The sequence below is a fragment of the Lepus europaeus genome, chromosome 4, assembly GCF_033115175.1.
Source record: "Lepus europaeus isolate LE1 chromosome 4, mLepTim1.pri, whole genome shotgun sequence".
Taxonomy (NCBI): domain Eukaryota; kingdom Metazoa; phylum Chordata; class Mammalia; order Lagomorpha; family Leporidae; genus Lepus; species Lepus europaeus.
In genome coordinates, this window is record NC_084830.1 from 76,390,222 (window position 1) to 76,414,117 (window position 23,896).

The 23,896-nt window shown below is 42.8% G+C and overlaps 1 protein-coding gene across 2 annotated transcripts in view; it reads right to left on the reverse strand.

Annotated features, from left to right (window-relative positions):
• The window catches only part of SGK3 (serum/glucocorticoid regulated kinase family member 3), a 153,144-nt gene that overhangs the window by 81,905 nt on the left and 47,343 nt on the right, over window positions 1–23,896 (reverse strand). Inside the window, exon 1 of one of the 2 annotated variants that reach the window (XM_062188402.1) lies at window positions 1,957–2,046. The exons of the other annotated variant lie outside the window; for it this stretch is intronic. The gene's annotated coding sequence lies outside the window, so the exon portion shown is untranslated. Of the gene's footprint in view, window positions 1–1,956; window positions 2,047–23,896 lie in introns of those variants that run through there. 2 annotated transcript variants of the gene reach the window in all.

Here is a 23,896-nt window from a genome sequence, read left to right on the forward strand (position 1 = left end):
AAACACTGACAATGAAATAAACTGATAGCTATTCACACACAGGTTGCAAGCCAGAAAGAGGAATTAACAACTGCCTCAAGGTCTTTATTCCTGGGTAACCAGGAGAAACAGAAAAAATAGGGGGAGGAGACAATAGAACAAAACATTATAGGAAGTGTGGGGTTGTATGCAATTTTAAGTAGGAAAGTAACATCTGAACAAATACCCAGAGGGGAGGGAGTGAGCTCTGCAAAGAGCTAGGGAGGAGTCAGCAACCAACACCCCACTATCTCAAAATAATTTCACTCCATAATGTGTTTGAAGTTAGCAGCAACATTGCAACATACTTCTTCAGGACCCAGGCCTGTTTCCTTGGCTTAGCATTCAGGGTTCCACTTCCTGACTCTAGCCTATTCAATCTAGAAAATTTCCCCACTAACACATTGATGACAAACTGCCAAGTGGGTCAATTTGTTTAATACAGACTACTTACGCTCCCTAATAGGAGAATAGGGCTGCATTTTAAAAACAACAAAACCAAAGCCCTGTTAGAACATGTTTGTACAATGCTTAAGAAGACAATCATCTTGTTCTCAAAGCAATAATTGGTGTAGCAACTCTGAGACTTATGATTTAAATCAAAGGTGCTGGAGAATGATTATGAATCATGCAATTAAGCTACCAAGCAAGATGCTGCTGAGAGAAAAAAAAATTCACAGTACCATAAAAACAGCAACCATCATCAAAACTAGAAGCAATATCAGCTTTTGATTTTCTAACCTGTTGATCAGCAAAGCTGAATTCTAGTCTAAGCTCTGCCATTTATTGGTTTTGGGTCTTTGGCTTCATCCTTATCTGTTAAGACCAACAGAGTCTGATTTCACAGCTCCCTTTCAGTTCTGAGATTCTACTGGCAAGTGGTTGTTCTGAGGTTCGTGTTTACATAGGAGAGCACTTTTGACATGACTGCTTTTAAACAAACCTACCTGAACCTAGTTCTTGAAATGAGGCTACACTGCCTCTGAAGATGTTGCCTTTTTTCCTAGCCTTCTTTTAGGACGGCCTTCAAGCCTCAGGTTTCTTTACCATTTGAGTGGACTTGATTTGGAACAGGGTGGATGTAGCCGGTAACATCTCTAGCGGGAGAGAAAACTACCGACCCCTTTTCTTGCAGGGCTAGTCTACGAAAACCGTTCCAGAGGAATCCCCACGTATTTCTAGCACCAGGCCTGAGTAAATACGATCAGGTCTTCTGATTATGACAACTTTGAAGATTAACACCCACGTGAACGCATAATAAAGCAAGCAGCCAGGCACTAGGCATTAACTCAATTTTCACAACAACCCTATAAAGCTGCAACTATCATTATCCCCATTTTACATATGCAAAAACTGAGGACACAGAAAAGTTCAGCAAAATGGCCCGTTTCCCGTCGATAGGTACATTCAAACCCAAGCATTCTGGCCTCGAAAGCCTGGGCGCTCCAAGTCCACGACAATCCCTCTACACAGACCCGGCGTCCTGGTTTAAGTAACAGTCCCCATTCCTGGCTGCGCCCTTCTAGCAAACTGAGTCACACCAAGTCAAAACAAAACCGCACCGCAAGCTCACCATCGACTTTCCCACCCAGTCCTTACCTCTGAGCTAGAAATAGATTTTAAAGAACACAAGAACTTCACTAGCTGAGGCTTCTCGCGATTCAGGGAGGGGGCATGTGGAACAACTCAGAGCTTTTCGGTCCCGGACCAAGTGAACGGAACACGTGCGGCCGAGAGCTAGCACCGCCCGGTGGTCTCCGGGCGGTTCCCGCGGGGGTCCCCCACCCGCCCGCCCCTTCACGCACTCGCCGCGGAAGTGGCACCGCCCCCGCCCTGCAAACCACACCTGCCTCGGCTGTGTCCCTCCACCTGGCCCGTGCGGCGCCCACGTCTCCCCAGCCGAGTTCCCCGCGGGGGCTTCGCTGACCACGCGCTTACCTTCGGGGACCCACCCCCGGCGCGTGGCGAAGGAGAAGCGCAGCCACAGCTACGCCACACTTCGCGGAACTCGGCGCCGCGCCGCCAGCCGCCAGCGGCGCCCGTCGAGCTCCCCGCCGGGGCTCAACCGCCGAGCCCCGCCCCCTGAAAGCCCCGCCCCTACCAATCACCACCGCCCACATGGAGAGGCGGGGCCTCGGGTTGCTCAGCCCCGCCCCGCCCCGCCCCCGCGCTCTTAGGACTGAGAAGCCCAGAGGAGCTGCGGACTGGGTGCTTGCGGTTTGACACTGCCTAAATCAATGAGGGGCAAGTGGAGGAAGCCTTTGGGGGCGGTAACTCGGAAGAGAAAGCGCGAGACGTTAAGGAGGCAGAAGAGGGAAAATGAAAGGGAGCCCCACGCGGTAAGGTGAAAGTAAAGGCCAAGGAAAGGAGAAACCAGTCTCCCCAGTTTCCAGCTAAGACCCAGTGAGATACTAAAACAACAATTCAGTTCGCTGAATCAGATCATTGGCATGATCGCATTCTCTTCTCTCATTCTCCTCAGGCAGGGTAGCAGTCACACACAAATCCCATTCGCAGGGGCAAAAAAGGAAGCAGTTCCTCTCCTGAACACCACACATCTTTGATCTTCATGTTACAGAATCTGCACAATAGAGTATTACTCGGCCATAAAAAGGTGAAATCTGGTCTGCAATATGGGTGGAACTGGAGGTCATTATACAAGCACAGAGAGATGACTATCACGTGTTCTCACTCATATATGGTGTCTTTAAAATAGGTGATCCCGTAAGTTAAAAGTATAGTGGTTACCAGAGGCTGGGGAGGGAAGTGGGGGAGGAGGGATAGGGAAAGGTTGATTGACAGGTTTGAGATTATAGCTACATAGAAGTAAGGCGTTCTGGGGTTCTGCACAGCAGAGTGACTGTAGATAATGTTCGTGTACTGTATAGTTCTCTATTTAAAAGAAGAAGAAAAAAAAACTAGAAAAAAATTGTGGACAAGACTTCCAGTAAGCTTCCTCACCCTGGGCTTAAATTACTGTTGATCCTTCCCTTTCCCCTCAGACAGCCCAGCTCTGGCATTGTTAAATAAAAATTAGAGGAGGCCATTGTTCTGAACCAAGCTCCTGCACTCCAACAGCCCAAGGTAAAAACCAAAAAGTGGTCACCCATGCTAGAGTTTCACTTCGCCAAACTGAAACTAGGTTATTATCTGACCTTCCCAGAAATCAGGAGAATGACAGACAGCCAAACTTCCCGAACGGGCCAGTCAGCATGACCTAGTAGTTCCTTCCACATTAAATCCTTATAAAAAGCAACCTGAAGCAATCTGATGTGAACTAATCAACTGTTTTGATGTTGTGCTGTCTCTCTGTTCCCACCTTACAAAGAAAATAACTCTGAAATGACCAATCCACATTTCGTTCTGTTTCTGCCTCCTTTGGCCTTTATAAAACCCAACTTCCTGTGCTATGTTCCATGGAACACTAGCTCTACTTTCAGGGATGAATTGTGGCCAACTCAAGAATCGCAAAATAAAGCCAATTAAGAGCTTTCGATGAAATTGTAATTTTGCTTTTAGTGTACTACCACAAAGTTTCTGAACAGATGTGCAGATAGAGGAAAACGAGATGACTCAGAAGGAATTATTTTATCTACTAAGGTATGCCAAGTTGGAAAGGTGAAAAACAATTTGAAGAATCAAGTCTAAAACTGACCTGATTGATGATAATCGAATTAAGGCAGGGAAAGGAGGGCTCGCTTTGCCAGCCAGCAGGGTTGGCACACAGTAACCTTCACTGCAAGAATTTCAGAAAATAATATCAAGAGGCCAGCCCAGCTACGTGGCCTTAAGGGAAGTCACAATATCTGAAGCTCTCGATTTGCTTATCAGTACAATGAAGGGATTCAGCCAGGTGACCTTAAAACCTTCAAATACTCTTCCACACTTCAGAGCTGGTCCTGCCAGGTCAACTCCTAGTAGAGGAAGAATGCAGGGAAGTATTGCCTGGTCAGGAGCCACAGAGAGAAACTGGGAATTTTTAGAAAAAGCCCCAGGGATCTCTGGCGTCAATCACGTCAATCACATCATTCCATCCCCTTTCTCTCTCTCTCTCTCTCTCTCTCTCCCTCCCTCCCTCCCTCCCTCCCTCTTTCCCTCCTTTCCTCTCTCTGCAATTCTGACTTTCAAATAAATAATAGATCTTTTAAAAAAAAACAAAACTCTCCATTCTGACTTTCCTGTTGGTAGTGATAGTACCACTTGTGCCCTAGATAAAACCTCCGACTCTTCTTCCTTCTCAGTCTGCACATCTGGCCACCACGGCTTTGGCTTTCTCCTTGTTACAGGGCCTCTTCAGGAACTCTTTCCATCTTCACTGCCATCTCTATGAAACTCAGATTCAAAGAACTCCGGATCTTTGATCTGACCCTAACTTACTTTATGCCTAACTTCCAACTACTCTCTTGTGCGCACATCTGTCTGCCAGTGTCTTCACCGTACAGCAGTCACCACACATCTGTCTACCAGTGTCTTCACCGTACAGCAGTCACCACACAGCTGGCTTTCCCATCACTGTGCTGTACCCCCACGCTTCCCAGCTCAGAGGACCCTCTTCTCAGTCCAAGCTACCTATCCCAACTGCAACTGTTCAGCCCAATGACCCTCCATCAATGAGATGCTATAATACTTACCATCGGCCCCTCTCAGCATTTAGCAGAACTACCTGGTTTTGTTTAATTATTTAGAATATTTCTCTCCAAAACAAAACCACAAACTACTTCCTAGCTGTTTCCATGCCTCAGACAGCCCAATAAGAAAAATCTATCTTCAATAACTAAAGAAGATTATAGACTCATCTACAATTAGGTTGTTCAGGTTATTTATAAAAAAGATTCTGTTGTGTTTTTTTGCCTTTTTTTTTTTTTTTTTCGACAGGCAGAGTGGACAGTGAGAGAGAGACAGAGAGAAAGGTCTTCCTTTTGCCGTTGGTTCACCCTCCAATGGCCGCCGCTGTAGGCGCGCTGCGGCCGGCACACCACGCTGATCCGATGGCAGGAGCCAGGTGCTTATCCTGGTCTCCCATGGGGTGCAGGGCCCAAGCACTTGGGCCATCCTCCACTGCACTCCCTGGCCACAGCAGAGAGCTGGCCTGGAAGAGGGGCAACCGGGACAGGATCGGTGCCCAGACCGGGACTAGAACCCGGTGTGCCGGCACCGCAAGGCAAAGATTCTGTTTTTGTCTGAAATATTGTGATTCTGAAATAATAATAAATACATTTTGCTAACCAAAAGCATTGGTTGTCCATTATATGTGACTGATTTCTAAACATGGGAAAACAAATTGTTATTAAACAAGACTTGTTTTAAAGATAAAATCATTGATATTCATAAAAATTAGCCTACCTGCCTTTGGTCACCCCATAGTAAGTGCTTAAAATACATTAATCAGGCTATGATTATTTTCAGTTTCCTTATGCCAGCTCTCTCCCTTGCTGTAACTAAAATGCTGGTCTTTTCTTTTGCATGCAAATAACATAGTGAGAGGGTTTCCCCTTCTAATTTCAAAGAAATTTTAAAGAATAAAATAAATAAGAATCACATCACACTTTTTGAGGTTAGACTAGAAGGGGTTCCAGAAATAAACCCTCACATCACACAAATCACAGTAAATTCCCTATGTTGGGGGGCTCCAGTACTGTTAAGATCTTTAGAGAGTGAATTTTCCTTAACTGCAACTTTACCCAGATGGCAAAGGAGAAGCCGAACTAAGTTTGCAGAATGACTAGCAAGTGCAAATGAAAACTGATTTGCAATCTATCAATGGCCCCTTGTGCTTTGAAAATGTTACTGGCACATTTCAAGGAGGCCCCAGAGCTCTGAAGTCTGGCCCAAACAATCTATAAACCACTACTCACAGCAAACGTTTATAATGTTTGTGAAAAATATTAAACAGGCAGACTCAACAACAGTCCTGTTTCATTTTACAGAGTGGTTGCTCCAGACACTTTCTGGAACTTTTCCTCTCAAAATGTGAGGTGGCTATTAGGAGTAGAGCCCTGAGGGACTTCCAAGTCCAGCCAAGGAGCAGTAACAAGGGCCAGATGGGCTCTCCCACCTGAATCAACCAAAACAATAGGGGGGAAAGAGCCAGACAAAACATGAAGAAGCCATGTTCAAGATACTGGGTATGGAGCAGTGAAGGCGAGCGTGCCCTCAGAGAGGGAAAACACAAAGTTTACCTGAGCTGTCTACCTTGAGAGGACACAGAGGCCATGGACACAGAGGCCATGGACCCAGGAGAGGAATGCTAGGGGCCCAACTGATTCTCTGAGTTGAGGAGATCATGGGAGCTGTGACTCATGGGAGAACACAATGACCAGCATTCACCAGATGAGTATGAGAAGTAGTGAACTGCACAGAGTACCTCAGAGATCAGTCGAAGGTCCTCCTGAATAATTTGACAGTGCTAATCAGTGCACGCCTATGGGGAAACTGTAAAAGGTCCAGGAAAGAACAAACCATCTCAGAGCATCAGACAGAGCAATACTGAACACTCACAGGGGGCCAGGAATAGTGGCCATCTCCTCTAGGCTGTCTAGAAAACCTTCCAAATCAATGCATTGGAGTACTCAGAAGAATCATCTTAATTCTATAGAGGAATTAGCCCTATATTAAAATGCTGCTTGAGGCCGGCAGCGCGGCTCAATAGGCTAATCCTCCACCTGCAACGTCGGCACACCGGGTTCTAGTCCCGGTTGCCCCTCTTCTAGTCCAGCTCTCTGCTGTGGCCCGGGAGTGCAGTGGAGGATGGCCCAAGTGCTTGGGCCCTGCACCTGCATGGGAGACCAGGAGAAGCACCTGGCTCCTGGCTTTGGATCAGTGCTGGCCGCAGCGGCCATTGGAGGGTGAACCAATGCTAAAGGAAGACCTTTCTCCCTGTCTCTCTCTCTCACTGTCTACTCTGCCTGTCCAAAAAAAAAAAAAAAAAAAGCTGCTTGAGTCTTGCCAACAAATCAAAATAAAATCTGAAAAAAATTCATCTATGTCCAAATAATTTCATTCCATCTCAACTTAAAATTCAGGCATATTTATAGAAATACAAAAATTTCCAGCATCTGGGGTAGGCCTTTGGTGTAGCAGTTAAGTCACTACTTGGGATGCCCAACTTCCATACTGGAGTGCCTGGTTTGAGTCCTGCTCCTCTGCTTTCAGTCCAGCTTCCTATTAGTGTATATTCTGAGGCAGCAGATGATGGCTCAAGTACTTGGGTCCCTGAAACCCATGTGCAAGACCAGGATGGAGTCCTGGGCTCCTGGCTTCAGCCTGGCCCAGCTCTAGTTGTTACCAGAGTGAAGAACAGAAGATCGGACAATGCAAAGAAAAGATAAGTGAATTTGTAATAGCTGTAGAAACCTACTAAAATGATCCACAGAGAGAAATACGAATTAAAAATAAAAAAAAGAGAGGGCCAGTGTATAGCACAGCAGGTTAAGCCACCACTTGAAATGCTGGAATCTCATGTTACCATCCTGGTTCAAGTCCCAGGTGCTCTGCTTTCAATCCAGTTTCCTGTTAATGTGCCTGGGAAGGAAGCAGAAGATGGCCCAAGTACATGAGCCCCTGCCACTCATGTGGGAGACCAGGATGGTAACCAACTGGAAAGTAAACCAGTAGCTGGAAGATCTGTGTCTGTGTCATTGCCTTTCAAATCAATCAATCTTAAAAATAAAAAAAAACAGAACCAATGAACCATAGACAACTTCCAACAATCTAAATACTTGTAAGTGGAATGTCTGAAAGAGCATAAAGGTGGTGCTGGTAAAGATGACAGCAGATTTCTCATCAGACATAGTACAAGCAAAAAGAGCAACATCTTTAAAGGACTGAATATAAAACCTGTCAACCTAGAATTCTATACCCACCAAATTATCTTTTTTTTTCTTTTTTCTTTTTTTTTTTTTTTGACAGGCAGAGTGGACAGTGAGAGAGACAGACAGAGAGAAAGGTCTTCCTTTGCCGTTGGTTCACCCTCCAACGGCCGCCACGGCTGGTGCGCTGCGGCCGGCGCACCGCGCTGATCTGAAGGCAGGAGCCAGGTGCTTCTCCTGGTCTCCCATGGGGTGCAGGGCCCAAGGACTTGGGCCATCCTCCACTGCACTCCCAGGCCACAGCAGAGAGCTGGACTGGAAAAGGAGCAACCGGGACAGAATCCGGCGCCCCGACCAGGACTAGAACCCAGTGTGCCGGCGCCGCTAGGCAGAGGATTAGCCTGTTGAGCCACTGGCCCCGCCACCAAATTATCTTTCAAAACTGAGGGCAATTCACGATTACTTTCAGACACAAATAAAAGCTAAAAGAATTTATGACCAAATATTCAAGGAAGCCCTTTAAACATGGGAAAATTCTTCCACATTTCTAGATTTATAGATCTACACAGGAATGAAAAACACTGAAAATAGTAACAACAGGGGCAAACATATGCTGACTTTTAAATAATTTAAGTCTGTTGAAAATATAACTATTTAAGTAAAACAGTAATACTTCATTGTGGATTTTATAGCCAATGTATAAACACATTGTCTGCATCATAAAGGCTGATAAAAATACATGGAAGTAAATGATTGTATGATGTATCCTGTAAGTAACAGAAAATATGGGGTGTAATTCAGTTGATAAAAGACTGTAATAAATATGTAAACCTAACCTTTAAAACAACAATTAAAAAAAGGGGGAGGAGTTATGATTAATAAGCCAACAAAGGAGACCAAATAGAAGCCTAATGTTTAATTCAAAACAAAGCAGAAAATGAAGAAAAAGGGAACAAGCAGTTTTTTCACTTTGTGTTACTATGTGGGGGCAAACTGTTGAAATCTTTACTTAATATATACTAAACTGATCTTCTGTATATAAAGAGAATTGAAAATGAATCTTGATGTGAATGGAAGGGGAGAGGGAGCGGGAAAGGGGAGGGTTGCGGGCGGGAGGGAAGTTATGGGAGGGGGAAGCCATTGTAACCCATAAGCTGTACTTTGGAAATTTATATTCATTAAATAAAAGTTTAATAAATGAAAAAAAATCAAATAAAAAAAAGAGTACATAGGACAAACAGAAAACAAACAGTTATATGACAGGCTGAAATTAACTCATATCAATAATGACATTAAATTTAATAGTCAAAACACCCCCAATCAAATAATTTGTCATGTTTGATTGAAAAAAGATCTAATTATATACTGTCTCCCAAAACACTGAATATCATATATGAAAACACAAATAGATTAAATTAAAAGGATAAGAAGACACACCAAAGGCCGACGCCGTGGCTTAACAGGCTAATCCTCCACCTTGCGGCGCCGGCACACAGAGTTCTAGTTCCAGTTGGGGCGCCGGATTCTATCCTGGTTGCCCCTCTTCCAGGCCAGCTCTCTGCTATGGCCCGGGAAGGCAGTGGAGGATGGCCCAAGTCCTTGGGCCCTGCACCCGCATGGGAGACCAGGAGAAGCACCTGGCTCCTGCCTTCAGATCAGCGAGATGCACCAGCCACAGCGGCCATTGGAGGGTGAACCAACGGCAAAAAGGAAGACCTTTCTCTCTGTCTCTCTCTCTCACTATCCACTCTGCCTGTCAAAAAAAAAAAAAAAAAAAAAAAAAAAAAAAAAAAAAAAGACACACCAAGGCTGATGCTAGTCAAAAGAAAACTGTAATAGTTATTTAATACAGTAAAAATATCTCAGAACAGATATTGCCAGGGAAAGAGAAGGTTATTCCATAATGAAGAGGCCATTCACCAAGAGCACATAACAACTCTAAACATCCATGTATCTAATAACACAGCTTCGAAATATATGAAATATATATGAAATATATGAAACAATGATGAAGAGAAATAAAAACAACCACAGTTATAGTCAGAGATTTCAAAACTCCTCTCATAATAATAGCACAAGTAGGGACAAGTGTTGGGTCACATTGTGTTAAACCACTGCTTGGAACACCTGCATCCCATATTGACACATGGTACAATGGGAATAAACCTAGAGAACAGTATGCTAAGTAGGAGAAGCCAGACAAGAGATGTCACAACCATAGGATTTGATTTACAGGAAACTCAACTCCTTAGAAACAGAAAGCAGGTTGGAAGGGGCCAGTGTTGTGTCATAGTGGGTTAAGCCTCCGCCACAGTGCCAGCATCCCATATGGAAGCCAGTTAATGCCCCAGCTGCTCCTCTTCTGACCCTGCTCTCTGCTAGTGGCCTGGGAAATCAGTGGGAGATGGCCCAAGTGCTTGGGCCCCTGCAACCATGTGAGAGACCCTTTAAGAAGCTCCTGGCTGCTACCTTCAGATCAGCCCAGCTCCAGCTGTTGCAGCCATATGAGGCGTGAACCAGTGTATGTAAGACTGCTCTCTCTGTTTCTCCTCTCTCTGTAACTCTGCTTCTCAAATAAATGAATTTTTTTAAAGATTTATTTATTTTATTTGAAAGGCAGAGTTACAGAGAAGCAGAGGAAGAGAAAGAAAGGTCTTCCATCTGCTGGTTCACTCCCCAGATGGCCACAACAGACAGAGCTGCACTGATCTGAAGCCAGGAGCCAGGAGCTTCTTCCAGGTCGCCTATGAGGGTGCAGGGGTCCAAGCACTTAAGCCATCTTCGATTATGTTCCCAGGCCATAGCAGAGAGCTGGGTCGGAAGTGGAGCAGTGGCTTTACCCACTATGCCACAGCGCCAGCCCCAATAAATGAGTCTTTTAAAAAAAGAAAGAAAGCAGACTGGTTGTTACAAGGGGCTGGGAGAATAGACAGTAACTGGATATGGGATTTTTATTTTGAGGTGATAGAAATATTTTGAAAATACAGGTGCAGTTGCACGATATTGTGAACGTTCCGTTACTGAATTGTTCACTTTAAAATGATCAGTTTATGTTATGTGAATTTCACCACAATGAAAAACAAACACCTACCCTACTGAAGACTGAAAAAAAAAAAAAATCTGCATAGTCTCCTAGGTCCTCCATATTTTACCATCATAAAATCCTACTTCCCTGCATACACCCCATGCTCCAAAGCAAGCCCTTTCCTTTACACACAACACAGTGCCTCATTTCTCAACATATATATGTCCTGCTCATCCTTTGAGTGTGTATCTGTATTCAAATATATTAAAAATTATGGTATATATACACTGTGGAGTACTACTTAGCTGTAAAAAAAAATGAAATCCTTTTGCAAGAAAATGGATGCAACTGGAAACTATTATACTTAGTGAAATAAGCCAGTCCCAAAAAGACAGATACCGTAAGTTTTCCCTGATCCAAGGTAACTAATAGAGTACCTAAAATGTAATGTGTTAGAATGAAATGGACATTTTGAGATTTGATGATTGTTTATAGCCCTTGTCTCTTCTGTTAAGGAAGTGTTTTTTTTTTTTTTCTTCATACTCTTTGTTGAACTCTTTTACTTAGTTTAGGGTTAATATACAATCACTAAGTAAACTGAAAGTAGATCTCTGTAAAAATTAAGAGCGGGAATGGGAAGGGGAGGAGGAAGAAGGGTTGGAGTGTAAGCGGGAGGGCGTGTAGGGTGGAAAACATCACTATGTTCCTAAATCTGTATATATGAAATACATGAAACTTGTATAACTTAAATAAAACTATATATAATATATATATAAAAGCTCCTTCTAGCATTTTTTTTCATTCCTTGAGACATACTCTGCTTCCTGTGAGCTCCTTATGAGCATTTTATCTGCACTTCTTGCTCTCTACCTCATCCATTCACGTGTCCTCTGCTAGTCTGCAAGATCCAGATGTGATTCGTTCCATGATTCCCAGTGTCCTTAGCATACTGTTTTACACATAGCAGGTACCTAAATATTTATTGATACAAAAGCATTAATACAAAGTGAATTTCTGTATATGAATCCTCTTGGCTGGAGATGTTTTTCTGGGGAAACACTTGATTACAGTATGTTTAAATCCATTTAAAAACTGTATATGGAGAATATTACAATTTCCTGATGAAGTAGTTATAAAAATATTTCTAAACACTAATATAAAATAACTAAACTATATGTTTCCTTAACAAAAATGCTAATCATCTTAACAGTATGGGTCATAACACTAATAGCAAATGTTTATGTAGTACTTGTGCCTCAGGTTCTCCAAGCACTTTATATGTATGTAAATTCATTTAATTCTCAAATTAACCCTATACACAACATACAATTGTCATCCCATTTTACTGGTAAGTGAAGGAACACCTGAAAAATCAAATAACTTGCCCAGGTCACACTAGTAGTTAGTGAGGCTGGGATTAGAACCCAGGTACCCCTCTCCAAACTTCACTCTTTTTTTTTTTTTTTTTTTTTTTTTTGACAGCAGAGTGGACAGTGAGAGAGACAGAGAGAAAGGTCTTCCTTTTCTGTTGGTTCACCCCACAATGGCCGCTGCGGCCGGCGCACCATGCTTGATCCAAAGCCAGGAACCAGGTGCTTTCTCCTGGTCTCCCATGGCACTTGGGCCATCCTCCTCTGCATTCCCTGGCCACAGCAGAGAGCTGGCCTGGAAGAGGGGCAACCGGGACAGAATCCGGCGCCCCGACCAGGACTAGAACCTGGTGTGCCAGCACTGCAGGCGGAGGAGTAGCCTATTGAGCCGTGGCGCCGGCCCAAACTTCACACTCTTAAACACCATGCCAAGTCACCTCACTCTAACAATAGCCTAATAAAATGAGTTTGAACAGGTCAATGGATTTCCAAGAAAACATTTCCTAATTTTCTAGAGCAGGTTAATGTGAAACTTCCATTGTTTTCTCAGATTTCATGTCCTGGAATTATTTGACAACTTTTAGAAATGAACTTGATTTGAGGGCCAGCATTGTGGCAGAGTTGGTTAAGTCACTGCTTGCAACACCAGCATCCCATATATGGGTGTCGGTTTGAGTCCTGGCTGCTCCACTTCCAATCCAGCTCCCTATTAATGTGCCTAGGAAAGCAGCAGCAGATGTCCCATGTCCTTGGGCCCCTGCACCCATGTGGGAAACCCAGAAGAAGCTCCTGGCTCCTGGCTTCAGCCTGGCCCAAGCCCTGGCTGTTGTAGCCATCTGGGGAGTGAACCAGTGGATAAAAGGCTACTCTCTCCATCTTTCCCTCTCTCTTTGTAATTCTGCCTTTCAAATAAATAAATCTTTTAAAAAATTGACTTGATTTTCATTATATTGGAGAAACCACATTGGCTAAGAAACAAGGCTGAAGCCAAAACACAATTAAAAATATAATTAGGAATGAACTGCCAGCGCCACGGCTCACTAGGCTAATCCTCCGCCTTGCGGCGCCGGCACACCGGGTTCTAGTCCCGGTCGGGGCGCCAGATTCTGTCCCGGTTGCCCTCTTCCAGGCCAGCTCTCTGCTGTGGCCCAGGAGTGCAGTGGAGGATGGCCCAAGTGCTTGGGCCCTGCACCCCATGGGAGACCAGGAGAAGCACCTGGCTCCTGCCATCGGATCAGCGTGGTGCGCCGGCCGCAGCGCGCCAGCCGCACTGGCCATTGGAGGGTGAACCAATGGCAAAGGAAGACCTTTCTCTCTGTCTCTCTCTCTGTCTACTCCACCTGTCAAAAAATAAAAATAAAAATAAAAATAAAAAAGGAATGAACTAATAATAGAACACATTAAAACTTAATAAATCAATGTTATGTACTCTCGTTGAAATATAGACAAAAGAACTTGAACATTTTCTGAAGATTTTGATAATATAATTCTGGGGTTTTTTTTTTTTAAAGATTTATTTTATTTATTTGAAAGGCAGAGTGACAGTAAGGGAAATAACAAACAGAAAGAGATCTTCCATTCATTGGTTCACTTCCCAAATGGCTATAATGGTCAGGGTTGGGTTAGGCTGAAGCCAGGAGCCAGGAACTCTATCCAAGTCTCCTGCATAGGTGGCAGGGATCCACGTACCTGGGCCATCTTATGCTGCCTTCCCAGATGCATTAGCAGGGAGCTGGATCAAAGCGGAGCAGCCAGGACTTGAATCAGTACTCTGATATGGGACATTGGCATCCCAGGCTGTCAATGCCAGTTCCCATAATACAATTATTTTAATAGTGATTTTGCATATCTCAAATTCTAATTCAATTCCTCTATAATAAACAGTACTAATAAGCTCCAGCAAAAATGCATACTGATTTTCACAAATGTTAATATTTTTGTGAAGGCACTGTGTTTCATAAAGAACTACTGACCTATTATATAATTACATTCAAGCCTCATATAGCAGCGGTCCAGAGAAAATAAAATTTGACAAGCAACAATTGGAGGTTGTTTATCTTAGAGAAAAAACAAAATCTTTAAAAATGACATCCAATTGAATCTTGGCCTCAACTCTCAAAAGTCAGTTCTTTTCTGTTAATCTTGTTTGCAGAAAATCATCTTATTAATGATATGCTGAGTAATTTTATTTGACACTGGAATTTGGGATAGGCCTTTGGGTTTAAATTTGTCCAAAATGATTTATATGATATGGTCAGTAATTTTTAATCTGTGATTAATTACTCATATTTCTTTAAAAATGCTGCCTAATCCAGATTCCACTAATGGAGACAGAGTTCACAAGGACAATCATGTAGTGTTTATTGTTAGACACTCTTTTACATACGAAAGGACAAATCTGTTTCCCACTGTATTTTCATGATTCACTAGACCGTATCACAAGCAGGTGAAAGTTTTTTTTCCAGTTTGAGTCCCACTAACATTTATTCATACAACTTTACTTCCTAAGATTTTATCATAGGTTCGCCTCTTCCTGATAACTCAGGAAGAGCTTTTCTTTGTGACTCTTCTTTCTCTTCAGTCTTTTCTCTTGCATCTTCTTCAGTTATGTGTTCACTAGGCAACAAGAATTTTTCAGCTTCTTTGTAATTTTATGGGACCACTAATGCATATACGGTCCATCACTGACTGAAATGTCACTAAGCAGCACATCACTGTACAAGATGAGTGTACTTTCTAGTATGATATCAATGAAACCACACTCATGTCAAAGGTTGGGAAATTAAGTATAAAATAAGAATCAATATGGTACACTGAAATACACTGAATGTTTAAAATTCGGTGTTTACAAAAGATACTAAAACATAGAAAACAAACTTCATTGGTTATCTTTAAATTTGAAAGGTATTTGAAATTGTATTTGAAAGGTAGAGAGACAGACAAGAAACTTCCATCCACTAGTTCATTCCCCCAAATAAGAGACATCCACTAGTTCATTCCTCCAAATGAGACAACCAGGGCTAGGCCAGGCTGAAGCCAGGAGCCCAGAACTCCATCCAAGTCCCCCAAGTGGGTGGCAGGAATACAACTACTTGAGCCGTCATCTGCTGCCTCCCAGAGTGTGCATTAGCAGGGAGCTGGATCAGCAGCAGAGTAGTTAGGCCTGGAAGCAGGCACTCTGAAACGGGATGAAGGTGCCCAGAGCGGCATCTTAACTGCTATGCCAAACACCCACCCCTATGAGCTACCTTTAGATGATGCTAAGGAGCTAAGTAACTATTTTGAAAACTGGTAAAGGATAAGCATCTATCCTGCCTTTCCAATACAAATTATATCCCAGAGTAACCAAATAGTCAATGAGAAGTTACACTTCACAAAAGAGCTACAACTAATGAATAAAGAAAAGAGAATCAGAATACCTCTGGCAGTGAGTAAATTAGTGTATGTAGACAATGATCATCAAAGGCTGCTTACTTCATAAGACAGCTGACCAAAAATTCTATGATTCCTGATGGAAAAGCTTAAGTCTCTACTGTAACTTCCAATTTATAAGAAATACAAGGGTCAGAGAGGTTCATGTTAAATGGCATCATTGGATGTGATCAGTAAAATTTAGGGGAAATTCTATAGGCCAAGTGACTTAGTTTCTTCATTACATAAATTGTGAGGGCCTGGGGAGGAAATAAGAGACACACAAATTAAAATACTTTAAAAAAGGATACCTCAGGGACTGGCACTGTGGCGTGGTGGGTAAAGCCTCCGCCTGCAGTGCCAGCATCCCATATGGGTCCCAGTTCGAGTCCCGGCTGTTCCATTTCCTATCCAGCTCCCTGCTATAGCCTAGGAAAGCCGTGGAGGATGGCTTAAGGACTTCTGTACCCATGTGGGAGACCTGGAAGAAGCTCCAGGCTCCTGGCTTCAAACTGGCACAGCTCCGGCCATTACAGCCATTTGGGGAGTGAACCAGTGGTTAGAAGAACTCTCTCTCTCTCTCTCTCTGCCTCTGCCTCTGTAACTCTGCCTTTCAAATAAATAAAATATTAAAAAAAAAAGATACGACAATTACCAACTGTAATGTATGGATTGTACTTGGACAAACAAACTAAAAAAAATTATAAAGCAATTAATGATTGAACATGAGTGAATATCTGGTGACATTAAGAAATCTTTTTTTAAAGCTGTGCTGATATTACTGTGTTATATTTTCAAAAACAGCCTGAGATTATACTGAAACATTTATGAAATGACCTGATGTCTGGGATTTGCTTCAATATTATGTTCAGATTAATTGAAGTAACATTTAGCCATAAGAAGATGACTGCTGAAACTGGACCACAGTTTAATGGGGGCTAATAATTATATTATTCAAACTATTTTTGTTTATGCTTGAAACATGCTGTAACAAAAAAGTTTTCTTCTTAAATTGGTGTTTACTTCAGAGGAATGCTGATGCTGGAGATTGTGTTTTCATTATAAACTCTGTTGTACTATTTGTCTTTTCATTTTTAAAAATATACAAATATATATTTCATTTATAAGAATATATATATTTCATTTCATTCATTCCATATATATATTTCATTTCTAAGAAAACACTCCTATAGATATAAGAATAAATAGATATATGAATAAAACACTTAATTAGTCTATGAATTAGTTCTGAACTGAATGGTATATACGAACAGTTCTCAAACTGTAGTTGTGGATACCTGAAAGGTACTAAGATCCTTCCAAGGGGTCTGGGAAGACAAGTAATCTTCAAAGCAACACTGTGATGTTTGACTTTTTCACTGGGTTGACATTTTTCTGACAGTGCAAAATCACAGTAGCTGGAACAGCTAGTGCCATGGTATGAGTCAAGGCAGTGGAACCCATGGACTAAAATAATGGACACTGTTAAGAGTCCTTTAAAAAGCTCACCAAAGAATGAAATAAAAATATAGATATATATTGGCACAAACACATTTTTAAATCTATGTACAGTTGTTTCATAAAATGAGTTTTTCATGAACATTTTGAAAGCCCTTATCATGAATTTCATATGATATATCAAAATGAATTCATTTTTTTTAAAGATTTATTTATTTATTCAAAAGTCAAAGTTACATCCTCTGGTTCACTCCCCAGATGGCCAAAATGGCCAGGTCTGGGCCAGGCTGAAGCCAGGAGCTAGGACCTTTTTCTAGGTCTCCCATGTGGGTAGCAGGGCCCAAGCACTCAGACTATCTTCTGCTGCTTTGCCCAGGCCATTAGCAGGGAGCTGGATTGGAAGCAGAGGAGTTCAGTTTCAACCCAGCACCGATAATAGGATGTTGGCATTGCAGATGGCAGCTTAACCCACTACACCACAGCGCCAGGCCCTAAACTCATCTTTTAATTTCATTTTCCATGAACTTTCTGAACTTCCCTCATGGTCTTCACTATCATTTATTTGCAGTTAATAAATAAATAAATAAATAGCCAGGTTCACTTTAAAATTGCTCTTAATAAAGGCATAAAAATTACTAGTTTTATTAAATTTTGACTTTGAGCACATTTTTAAAATATTCTGTATGACAAAATAGGAAGTATAGAAGGCATTTGTTACAGCAGCTAAGTTGCTGCTTGGGATGTCTGCATTCCATTATTAGTGTCTGATTCTAGTCCCAGCTCCTCTGCTTCCCATTCAGCTTCCTGCTAGTGTGCTCCTTGAGAGGCAGCAGGTGATGGCTTAAATACCTGGGTCCCTGTCACCCATACGGAAGACACAGGTGGAGTTCCAGGTTCCCAGCTTCACTGTGGCCCTGCCCTGGCTTTAGGGGACATTTGGGGAGTGAACCAGTGAATGGAAGATCTCTCTCACTTTTGTTCTCTCTGGCTTTCAAGTAAAATTAAATTAATATATATTTAAGATTTTATTTATCTATTTGAGGGGTAGAGTTACAAACAGGGAGAGGGAAAGACAGAAGGAAAGGTCTTCCATCCACTGGTTCACTCCCCAAATGTCCACAACAGCTGGAGCTAGGCCCATCCAAAGCCAGGAGCCAGGAGCTTCTTCCAGGTCTTCCATGCTGTTGCAGGAGCCCAAGCACTTGGGCCATCTTCCAATGCTTTCCCAGGCCTTAGCAGAGAGCTGAATTGGAAGAGGGGCAGCTGGGACTAGAACTGGTGCCTTTATGGGATGCCAGCACTGCAGGTGGAGGATTAACTTACTGCGCCACAGTGCCAGCCCCAATGAATATATTTTTAAAGGAAGTATGAAGCACTTCTGCTTTTACCAAAGTCTAATGATCAGAGGAAAAGCCTTTGTATGACTGAGTTGTAAGCTGAACTAACTACTTTTACATTGAACCCCAGTTTTCATGAAAGGCTGACTGAAAAGTGATGGTATTTGACTAACTTGGATATCTGGCAGACATATTCTTAAAATGAATAAGTTTGCCACATCAAGGAAAACAACTCACTGTATTTCTTGGCAATGATAAAATGCAAAGTTTCAAGAGAAACCGAGCGTTTTGGAAAAGTTGTTTCTGCCACCATGAGCTTGTCTGCTCTAGTCCACTGAAAGAATTTTCTGAGGTGTTTGTTGATTTGAGCAAATGTGATTTCTAAAATATTAATAAGTGAAATGTGTCAACATTTGGAATAACTATATAAACCAATGAACCAATATTTTCCAACTGACTGCTGCATGAGACCACAAAGCCACTCATGCATCAAAAATCCATTCAACAGGCAGGCATTTGGCCTGGCAGTTAAGATATCAGGGCGTCAGTATCCCACACTGGAGTGCCTGGGTTTGATTCCTGGCTCCAGCTCCTGATTCCAGCTTCCTGCTAACGCAGACCCTGGGAGGCAACAGTGATGGCTCAAGGAGATGGGTTCCTGCAACCCAGTGGGAGGCGTGGACTTGGCCCCCACTCCCCCAAGCATTGTGAGCATCTGAGAAGTAACCCAGCAAATGGCTTCTCTCTCTTTCTTTCTTTCTTTCTCTCTCTCTCTCTTCCCTCTCCAATAAATTAAAAAATTTTTTCAACCATAAGAGACTATAATGAGTTGCATGGTGGCCCCCCAGTTGGAGCTCAAGATGAGATCATCCCAGATTATGCAGCTTCCTGCTAATGTGTACCCTGGGAGGCAGCAGATATGCAGGCAAACCCTAAATCCAACAACTGCACTTAGAAGACACAAAAGAGAAGATGACACAGAGACACATGGAAGAGATGGCCTGGTGAAGACAGAGCCAGACAACCACTAGAAGCTGGGAAAAGGAATCAACTGTTTCCTGGAGTCTTTGGGGAGAATGCAAACCTGAAAACACCTCAATTTCAGACTTCTGGTATCCAGAATTGTAAGACCATTAAATTTCTGTTGTTTGAAACACCCAGTTTATGTTAATCTGTTATAGCTGCTGTAGAAATTAAAACAAAGACCAATGATTTTAAAGTAACTGAATACAAAATGTATTGATATGGGGGCCATTGCTGTGGCGTAGTAGGTTAAACTGCCTCCTGCAGCACTGACATCCCATATGGGTGCTGGTTGAAGTCCCAGCTGTTCCACTTCCAATCCAGCTCCCTGCTAATGTGTCTTGGAGAACAGTGCAAGACAGCCCAAGTGCTTGAGCCCCTGCACCCATGTGGGAGACCCAGATGAAGCTCCTGGCTCCTGGCTTATGTCTGGCCCAGCCCCAGCCATTGCGACAATTTGGGACGTGAACCAGCTAATGGAAGACTTCTCTGTCTCTTTACCTCTGTCTGTAACTCAGCCTTTTAAACTGATATGGATTCAGAATCTACATTGCATCTCTAAGACAAAACTATCACATAATTTTTAAAAATCTATTTGAGAAGGAAAGAGAGAGACAAAGTGCGACAGAGAAACAGACAGAAGGAGAGAGAATTCTCACCTGCTGGTTTACTCCCCAAATGCCTACAACAGCTGGACTGGGTCAGAGCCAAAATCAAAAGCCAGAACCTCAATCCACATGGGTGGCAGGGACACAAGTACTTGAGCCTCCCAGAGTCTGCATTAGTAGGAAGCTGGACTCATGAGCTAGAGCCATGGACTTGAACCCAGGTACATGAATGTGGGACGCAAGTGTCTTAACTGCCCAGGCTAAATGCCTGCTCCCCACCACTTATTTTTTAAATAATCTGTTTAATTTTTTATTTTCATCTTTTTAGACATATAGGAACAGAGAGAGAGATTCCATTTGTTGGTTGATTCCCCAAATGCCCAGAACAGCCAGGTCTGGGCCAGGCCAAAGGCAGAAGCCCAGAACTCCATCTGGTCTCCCTATGGGTAACAGGAACTCAGGTACTTGAGCCATCATATGCTGCCTCCCAGGGTAGACACTGGCAGGAAGCTGGAATCAGAAGTGGAAGGGCCAGCACTCAAATCGAGCACTTCCATATGAGATGCAGTCATCCCAAACCATGAGTTAATTACTGTGCCAAACACCCAACCTGAAACTATTTTTGAAAAAGCTTTCAAAATATTTCTGCTTTTTCTAACAACATATCCCTGCGAGATCTTATTTTTAACATATACTTCAAACAAAACAACATACAATAACAGTTCAAAGGCAGCAGACAAGTAAGTATAAGGTTGGAGTTGTCATCTATTAAACATAAAATAATGTTAATCACTATTTTAACTTTAGAGAAAAGTTATTTTTCACTGAAATGTTTTTATGTTACTAAGTAATGGGGGTATATTTTCAAATTTTTTTTTCTTTTTTTTTTTTTTTATTTTTGACAGGCAGAGTGGACAGTGAGAGAGAGAGAGACAGAGAGAAAGGTCTTCCTTTGCCGTTGGTTCACCCTCCAATGGCCGCCGCGGTAGCGCGCTGCGGCCGGCGCACCACGCTGATCCGATGGCAGGAGCCAGGTGCTTCTCCTGGTCTCCCATGGGGTGCAGAGCCCAAACACTTGGGCCATCCTCCACTGCACTCCCTGGCCACAGCAGAGAGCTGGCCTGGAAGAGGGGCAACCGGGACAGGATCGGTGCCCCGACCGGGACTAGAACCCGGTGTGCCGGCGCCACAAGGCGGAGGATTAGCCTGTTGAGCCACGGCGCCGGCCTCAAATTTTAATTTTTAAAAATTTATCAGTTTTAGCTTTTAATATAATTAACAATGGTCCACATTGCTAATAAAATAGAAGTTCTTTGGGACCTTCAATCACTTTTAGAAATGCAAGGGGTTCTGTGAGACCACAATGCCTTGTTTTGTTTTGTTTTGTTTTTTGACAGGCAGAGTTAGACAGTGAGAGAGAGAGAGAGAAAGGTCTTCCTTTTTCCATTGGTTCACCCCCGAAATGGCAGCTACGGCCGGCTGGCGCACGGCACCGATCTGAAGCCAGGAGCCAGGCGCTTCCTCCTGGTCTCCCATGAGGGTGCAGGGCCCAAGCACTTGGGGCATCCTCCACTGCCTTCCCAGGCCACAGCAGAGAGCTGGACTGGAAGAGGAGCAACGAGACATAATCTGGCGCCCCAACCGGGACTAGAACCAGGGGTGCCGGCGCTGCATTAGCCAAGTAAACCGTGGCGCCGGCCAAGACCACAATGTTTGAGAACTACTGGTAAAAATAATCAGAGAGGGGGCTGGCTCTGTGGCATAGCGGGTAAAGCTGCCACCTGCAATGCCAGCATCCCATATAGGCACCAGTTCAAATTCCAGCTGCTCCACTTCTGATCCAGCTTTCTGCTATGGCCTGGGAAAGCAATGGAAGATGGCCAAAGTCCTTGGGCCTCTGCACCCGCGTGGGGACCTGGGGGAAGCTCCTGGCTCCTGGCTTTGAGTCAGCAGAGCTCTAGCCATTGCAGTCATCTGGGGAGTGAACCATAGGATGCAAGACCTCTCGCTCTCTCTCTGCCTCTCCTTCTCTGTGTAACTCTGACTTTCAAATAAATAAATAAATCTTTAAAAAAAAATCAGAGAAAGAGGACAAATGGGGCTTGAAGCCAGAAAAGGCATCATGCAGGTCAGAATTCTGTTCTCTGAAGGTAAGCCTCAAATTTCCAGGGCAAAAAGGCAGACTAAGATCTTTCCAGGCAAAAGAACCTGAGCACACCATATATGTAGAAGCAGGTCTATATATGATACAGTTACGGTAGGCTAGTCCATCAACAAATACATATACAGATAAATCGTCTTATTTACTGTCTTTTTTAAAAATTTTTATTTATCTATTTATTTATTTTTTATTAAACTTTTATTTAATGAATATAAATTTCCAAAGTACAGCTTATGGGTTACAATGGCTTCCCCCTCCCAAAACTTCCCTCCCACCCACAACCCTCCCCTTTCCCGCTCCCTCTCCCCTTCCAATAACATCACGATTCATTTTCAGTTCTCTTTATATACAAAAGATCAGTTTAGTATATATTAGGTAACGATTTCAACAGTTTGCCCCCATATAGCAACACAAAGTGAAAAAAAAATACTGTTGGAGTACTAGTTATAGCATTTGATAAGAGTGTACAACACATTAGAGACAGAGATCCTACATAATATTTTTTTTAAATTAATTAATTTTCTATGCCATTTCCAATTTGACACCAGGTTTTTTTTTTTTTTTTCATTTCCAATTATCTTTATATACAGAAGATCTCATCAGTTAGAGAGCATTGGAGAAACCCTGCAAGATATTGGTACAGGCAAAGACTTCTTGGAAAAGACCCCAGGAGCACAGGCAGTCAAAACCAAAATTAACATTTGGGATTGCATCAAATTGAGAAGTTTCTGTACTGAAAAAGAAACAGTCAGGAAAGTGAAGAGGCAACCGACAGAATGGGAAAAAATATTTGCAAACTATACTACAGATAAAGGGTTGATAACCAGAATCTACAAAGAAATCAAGAAAATCCACAACAACAGAACAAACAACCCACTTAAGAGATGGGCCAAGGACCTCAATAGACATTTTTCGAAAGAGGAAATCCAAATGGCCAACAGACACATGAAAAAATGTTCAAGATCACTAGCCATCAGAGAAATGCAAATCAAAACCACAATGAGGTTTCACCTCACCCCTGTGAGAATGGCTCACATTCAGAAATCTACCAACAACAGATGCTGGAGAGGATGTGGGGAAAAAGGGACACTAACCCACTGTTGGTGGGAATGCAAACTGGTTAAGCCACTATGGAAGTCAGTCTGGAGATTCCTCAGAAACCTGAACATAACCCTACCATACAACCCAGCCATCCCACTCCTTGGAATTTACCCAAAGGAAATTAATTTGGCTAATAAAAAAGCCATCTGCACATTAATGTTTATTGCAGCTCAATTCACAATAGCTAAGACCTGGAACCAACCCAAATGCCCATCAACAGTAGACTAGATAAAGTTTATTGTCTTTTTAAAAAATTTTTTGGACAGGCAGAGTGGACAGTGAGAGAGAGAGAGACAGAGAGAATGTCTTTTTTTTTTTAAAACAACAGATACATGACTTAATTTCAGACTCTCTTTTTGGTCACTTCAAAATCCACAACTTAAAGGGATTTTTGGTTTTGTAAATGTGGATATCATGCTATTCTTACCCTTACTCCTCATGCTTTAGAAGTGAGTCCTTATAAACCAACCGCAACTACCTGAGTCTGCAAACATTCTTTCTGTACATCTGGAACATTCCCAGCTCTACTTTTTGTCCAGTGTATTACCTTGCTAGGGCTGCCATAAAAACATGTCA